Source organism: Haemorhous mexicanus, chromosome 31 (assembly GCF_027477595.1).
Source record: "Haemorhous mexicanus isolate bHaeMex1 chromosome 31, bHaeMex1.pri, whole genome shotgun sequence".
Lineage (NCBI taxonomy): Eukaryota > Metazoa > Chordata > Aves > Passeriformes > Fringillidae > Haemorhous > Haemorhous mexicanus.
In genome coordinates this window covers 1,093,140-1,100,500 of record NC_082371.1, presented here as the reverse complement: position 1 = coordinate 1,100,500, position 7,361 = coordinate 1,093,140, and positions in this window count along the sequence as shown.

The window sequence follows — 7,361 nt, the reverse complement described above, 5'->3', positions numbered from 1 at the left end:
TCTTCTCCTCTCACAGTTACTGGTCCCCTCCAGCTCCCAGGGTGCCAGCAGCTGGCAGACAGGAAAGAAAATACAGGGAAGGTGTAGATTGGATGCATTAACCTCTGACAGCCAGCACGAAGAAGGTGCTTTGCAGAGAAAGCCGAGTCTCTTCTTTATAAAAAGCTCTGAGTTTCTCAGGCCCAGGACAGGTGGTTGTGTCACTGTTTGGAGACTGGGAACAGCCTGCCCTGGCTGCAGCAAATCCTGTGGAAGGGTGAGGTGGGAGAGAAAGCCCAGCCTATGGATGGGTGGCCTCAGTGGTCAACAGGTAACGAACCTCTGGGTTGCTTTCCATAGTCAGCATCTTGGAGAAGCTTTGTCTGGGAAAGGAGCAGGGGAAAGATGAAAGTAAGGGAGAGAGTATGGAGAAAGTGTTAAGGGAGTCTGGGGGAGAAAGTGGTAAGGGTGTCCGGCGCTTATTTTGGGGTTTTTAGTTATTTTGTATTTTTTAAAGGCAGACACAGGCATGCTGGGTGCAGCATCACTAAAAGAAGTATTAAGGATGATGTTGATGTAATATTGGACTCTTATGACACTAATATAATTTTATCTCTTGGGTTTGGTTATGTGGAGGAGCAGCTGATTCTACCCTGTTCCAGTCTACTCATTCCCATCTCCTCATTTTTCTTCCTGGGATGAAATACAACACTGTTCCTTAATGTGCAGCTCCCAGAGCAACGTGTCCCACACCGTGGTTCTATTGCCTCTCAAGGCTGGGTACTTCAACTTCACCTCTGCCACCAACTACTGACAAGTGTCCCTATCCCAACTGTGTCCCTGTCCCATCTGAGCATGGCCCTGCTGCTGTCCCTGTTGCTGCCACATCACCATGTCTCCAAGCAGTAACAGGTGGCTCGGTGGGTGCCATGCTCACATAACAGCCTGTGTCTGCATGCTTGCTGGCCAGAGGGGGCAGGTCAGGAGGGGACATCTGCAGCATTTAAGCCCGTAGTCCAACCACACCTTTAAGCAATGGCCCCAGTTGTGCTCCAAGCCCAGAAGCTTTTCAGGATCTGTGTGACCGAGCTGACCCCTCCAGGCAGCTCCAGTGCCCAGGCTACTCGCGCCCTGCTGGTCCCAGATGGCTTTTACCCACCTGCCACAGCCAGGTGCTCACACTGGCTCAGCTGCCAACAGGTCCAAGGCTGACATCCTCCCTGCTCAGGATGTCCTGGCATGCCTGCTGCTCCCCTGTCCCCCTGCCCACTGCAGTGCAGATGGATGGGTGCCCAAACCACAGTGACTGGGGATAGGAGAGGAGCAGGTGAGCAGGCAGAACATCTGCGCACAGCTGAGGCACATCCTGCCAGATCTTCTGAGCCTCCCCAGGGTTCTGCCTGCCAGGGATCCCCTAAACTGCCTTATTTCACCTCATGGACCAACCAGTTCCCTCCCTGCCACTACTGCCAGGACCAAAGTCTGCTTTTATTCTTTTTATTTGGCAATTATTTATAATAATTTTATTATTTATTATTTATTTGGGTGAGGGTGGTACCATTGCACCCCTGCCCAGGGCTCTGGGGGGCCATGGGGTGCCCAGGGGTTCTCTGGGGAGCCATGGGGTCCCCCCAGCTCAATGCCCATAATGAAGGGGCACCCTCTATGCCCCAGTAAACAGAACCTCTTCTTTCCAGGCCATGATCCAGGCAGGGCTGGGCTGGGGGCTCCTGCCAGTGTATGAGGGAGTCCCTTGGAGCAAAAGGGTGAACCCCAGACTGGGCTGTGGAGATCCAAGTGCCTCACACCAAAGCAGGGCAGCAGCAGCTGGAGGAGGGGCTGGGCTGGGATGGAGGGGTGGAAGAGAGTCACTGGTGACTCCCTGCTGGCCCTGGGGGAAGCTGTGGGGGGGTCTGAGCAAGGGGGACACGGTTTGGGATGTATGTGTGCCACATGTGCACAGCAGTGTCCGGGGAACCAGGCTGGGTGTCTGTGGTGCACTGTGGGCATGGCTGCTCTGCCTGGTGTGTGTTTCATCCCTGCCACCAAGAATAACAAAGAAAACCCCCAGCAACCCAGCAGCACTTCTGGGACAGCACTTTTGGGACTCTCACAGTTGAACATCTCAAATTACTTTTCAAAATTTTGTAATGTCTTGCAATGGACTGTCAGAAGTCAAATGAACTACATTCAGGCTTGTCTTACAGCCTAAGGAAATCCAAATAAATTCCATTTTCCCAGCCTAGACACAGGAAGACCATTTTACTCCAGGTGATCAAAGACCAGAGTCTGGGAAAGAACAGGGGAAAAGTGCATCTCTCTTGGCTGCTCTTAGCACTGTCAACAGATCAAAAATCCAGTGAACCTGACAGCTGCCCAGCTGAGTGAACAGCAAACAATCTGGGAACACAGGGCTAGGACCAGAGAAAAGTGCAACCAAAGGACATGGGAGAGGAAGAGGGAGAAAAAGCATAGACTGGGGGAAGAACACTTGAGGACAGGAGCATTGCATCTCTGGAAAAGGAAAAGTGTGAAAAACGCCAATCGCTTGTTTTTAAAATTTTAAAAGTTTAATAGTAATAAAATAGTTATAAAAATAGTAATACAATTAGAGTAATAATAATTTGGACAATTTTAATTAAGACCATATGAGACAATAGAAACAAAGAGTTACGGACGTCCGGGTACCTTCTTCTGGGCAGCACAAGCCTGAAAAAGGACACATGATAACAGAGGATTAACCCTTAAAAACAACAGCCTGTTGCATATTCATACATCTCATACATGATGCATAAATTCCATTCAAACACAGGATTCGGCCTGGTCAGTGTCAGCTTCTTCCTCTGAATCCTAACGGTGCCCTCGAGGCGGGAAGAAGTTCATTTCTTCTGATAAGGGGGCAATAAATTCTTTTTCTCTGAAAGATTTAGGTGTCCTGTGGCTGCTATCTCGCTGCAAGTTTTCTCTTTAAAAAAATATCCTACATAGCACAGTTTCTATTTTAACATTTTTTTATAACCTAAACCAATATTTACCACACTGCTTAAGAGAATTAATACAGCATTACTTTCTAACACAACACATATAATATTCATTTCAATATTTGCGAAAAGCCAATCATAAAATACACATTTTTCACAAAAGGGTATATTACTTTATCCAAAAAAAATATGGGGTTTGCTGGAGGGAGGAGTGGGGAAGGACAGTAATTGACTAAAGAAGGAAATGAGAATAGTTTGACCCAATCAGTGCTCAGGTTCCTCATTTATGCCTCTACTGGCTCAAAGTTTTTATCTAACTTCCCTTCTGGAAGTTGTTTTCACACCAAGAAGCTCTCTGTAATCTGCTGCACCTGAAGTTTATACTGATACAAGATTCCAAGGGGTGGTGTGGAAATGCAAGGACAAGTGACAGAGTGATGGGAAGGTCAATCTCCGTGTCCTGTTCACAGATGTCTGGCGCAGGGAGCTGAACTGCAGACCCACCCTAAAGCTAGGGGAAAAGGGAGCAATCTTCCCACAAAACCACCAAAGGGAGAAAGCTCATGCTCTGAACTGTGACAGGCAACAGAACTCGGCAAAATTAACTCTACCCCTGCTGAAACATGGACACCCTCACCAGAATTAGACACTTGATATGAGATTGAACTGGCCTGAAAGACAGCAGAGAAAATTTCTATCGATTACTTAGGACTTCAAAAACCTCAGCTTAAAAAAGCATGTATCAAATCACTGTTTCTCTTTTTGGTAATCAAACTGTCACTGTGTCATGCTGCATTGCCTCCATAATGCCTTGCTTTGTATAAAATTAGAGACAGGAGTCTGTGACTATATTCATGGTTCCCGAACACACTTAATTTACATTGCCAGGTGCTGAGGCCAATTGGCACAGAACAACTTGCTCAGCAGCTTCATCAGCTTCAAAAACTACATCTAGTTCACTGTTGGGGAGAGCTCCCAGGACACCTTCACTTGCAAACTTTGTCTGGAAATCATTTGCAAGAGCACTGCTTGGCCCGGAGGGAGTGCAGCAGGGACCTGCCCCTGGTCAGGTGAGGAGGGGCTGTGCTGCCCATGACTTGTGTGAGAGCTGCCACTGCTCCAGTGTCAGAGCAAAGCTCTGAGCTGCTGCTGGAATTCCATTTTTCTTGGCCTTTCTATCCAAGTGTCTGATTTCTCCCATTTCTGGGACCTCTCGGAGTCAGCTCACAGCTCCAGGAAGTGCAGAAGGAATTGTCTATGGAAGCCTTAGAGAGAAAGCCAGCACTGTCCATGATCCCCCAGCATGGGCAGCAGGCAAAGGGGGGGATTCTGCCCCTCTGCTCTGCTCAGGTGAGACCCCACCTGCAGAGCTGCCTCCAGCTCTGGGGTCCCCAGCTGTCCCCAGCTGTCCCCAGGGAGGACAAGGAGCTGCTGCAGTGAGCCCAGGGGAGGCCACAGAGATGATCCAGGGGCTGCAGCCCCTCTGCTCTGGACACAGGCTGGGAGAGCTGGGGGTGTTCACCTGGAGAAGGCTCTGGGGAGACCTCAGAGCCCCTTGCAGGACCTAAAGGGGCTCCAAAAAACTGGAGAGTGACTTTGGAGAAGTGCCTAGAGTGTCAGAACAACACACTCATTGGCTTCCTAATGCCAGAGGGCAGGGATAGATGGGATATTGGGAAGGAATTTTTCCCTGTGAGACTGGTGAGGCCCTGGGACAGGTTGCCCAGAGGAGCTGTGGCTGCCCCATCCTTGCAAGTGTTCAGGGACTTGCTTGAAACAACCTGGTCTATTGGAAGGTGTCCCTGCCCATGGCAAAGGGCTGGAATGGGTTGATATTTAGGGTCCCTCCCAGCCCAAAGCAGTCTGTGAGTCTTTGAACTCTATGGAATATGGCATAACCTGAAGCACAGAGCAGGTTTTTTTTTCACACAGATGTGAACAAGAGTGTTATTATATGCCCTGAGGGACTAGAGAAAAAAAAAACCTGAAGAAAATTACCACTACCTTTGCCTCTTACCTGCAGAACAGAAAACAATTCTGTTTTACAGTGCTGAGTTATTGTCAGGTTCTGTGAATTGGCAGAGTCAGTGGACAGTGTGTTCCCTTTCAAGGAAAACCCAGTGCACCTTCCAAAAATACTCCCAGAATTTTGCATTTCTGTAGTGGTTTGTCACAGAGGATTTTTGGTGAATATATGGGAATAGAATTGTGTGTGAGGGAGAGACTGAGATAACGTCACAGTGAGGGTTAAGTTCCTTCCTACTCTCTTATTTCCTTATTAGTGCTAAAATCTACAGCACAATTACCCACAGCACTCCATTTGGCAGCTGCTCGTTGTTAAGTAAACACATATTCCCATCAGATAAATACACTTTGGTGTCATAAACTGACATAGCCACCAGATACAGCTTCACTTACAGTGTCCTCCTGTCTCCTGTGCAGATGGTGAAACCTGAAATAAAACACGAGGTTTGCTCCCAAGAGCCATCAACAACAACTTGGTAACTAGGTTTTCATTAAGAAAAGCAATTCTGTTTTTAAAAATTATTAATCTGAGGATTAATGGTAGAAGCAGTCCTAAATTGGTTTGGAAAGCTGAAAGTTGCATTAGGCTTTGTCCCAGAGCAAGGAGAATGGCAATGCTGATTTCTGTAACAGACACATGTTCCTGTTGCCAGAGCCCAGATTTCAGTGAGGAGCAGGCACAGGGCAGTGGCAGCAGTGGTCTCTGTGAAACTCTTCTGGGCAGGAAGCAGGGACTGAAGCAGAAGCATCCTCATTCTTCATCCTCTAAGTATCCAAATCATTTGACAACTAATTCCTGAATCCAAACACTCCACGGTGAAAAAAACCAGCAAGCAGTAGAGAAGTCTCACAAAGGCAATCCTGACAGAGGCTTTCCCAGCTCTGGGGCCCACTGCTGTTAGTCTGCAGTGGAGTTAACTGGTGTGATCTAGAGAGAAGTCCATCAAGTGGAGAAATGCCAACTTCAGTTTTCAAATCACTGCATTTTCAAGCTGCTTCTGCCTGAAGACTGAGCTGTCCACTGCCAATGGGATGGATGCTGTTACAAAGAAAGAGTATATTCCTGGAGAAAAAGGAAACATAAGGGATTTATTACTGAGCTTATAATTTACTTACTTTGTCTAAAAATCCATCTTCTACAACACAGTGCAATTAGGAAGAGGAAATGGGCTAACATGTGAACATCCTTGTTGTAGTGCAAGACTTCTCTCTTTATTTTCATTTTATCAAAAGAGAATACAGATATCCTCAGAGCACCCAAGTAATTACTCAGGGAAGCTGAAGAAACTTGGAGAAACTTGGAATCAAGTTGAAGAAATTTGGAGAAACTTGGAATCAGGCTCCAAAATATCCTGTTTGCCTTTACAGCCTCTTTTATTACAAATCCGGTTGGTCGTACTTAGGGAAGAGGATGGGGACACACTAAGAGATCAGATCCAGCTGGAGCTCTCTGTCAGGGGAATTCTGATGAGCAAAGAGAGGAGAGTGCAGTGCCAGGCCTATAGCTTGCACAGTGCCCACCCTCACTGCCCAGGCTCTGCAGGAACAAGAGACCCTCGAGGTGCCATAATAGAGGACAGCAATGTTCAAAGTCATCATGTTTAAGGGCAAGAACTTTTGGCAGAATCAGTACTTCTGATTCTGTACAAGAACTTTTTCTCATTCTGACTGTCCCTCAGCTGATGGTCCCTCAGCTCCAGGTTTTGGTGTTGACACCAGTCAGCAGCAGGAGGTCAGAAAACAGCCCTGCTGTTCTGACTGCACAGCCCTGTGTCCCACTGCCCAGCCCAGGCAGGACAGCAGCCCCTCAGCCCCACTCCTGTTAGGTTTGCAGCAGCCTCTTGGACTGCCAGGCCACTAAACCAGGTGAGAGCTTCCTGCTCACAGCCACAGCCATGCCCGTTTCCCCATGGGAAGACCCTGAGCTCAAGATTTGGGTTTTTTTCAAGACGGTCCCTTCTGCTCTCCAAACCTTCCCAAGCCCAGGAAAATGCAGCTTTCCAGTGCCTAAAGGGGCTCCAACAAAGCTGGAGAGGAGCTTTGGACAAGGGCCTGGAGTGCCAGGATGAGGGGGGATGGCTTCCCACTGCCAGAGGGCAGGGCTAGATGGGATTGCCATGGTTTGACACTGGCCCAACACCAGGCACCCAGGAGAGTCACTGATTCCCCCTCCCCTGCCACAGCTGGGAGAGAAAAAAAAAAAAATAGGGTTTCATGAATTGAGAGAAGGACTGGGAGAAAACCTTCAAGGACAAAACAGGCTCAGCTTAAGGTTGCAAAGTGAATTTATTACTGACAGAATTAGAGGAGAATAACGAGAGGTAAAATAAGCCCTTAAAACACCTTCTTCCCTTCCAGCCCCTCCCTCCTTCCCAT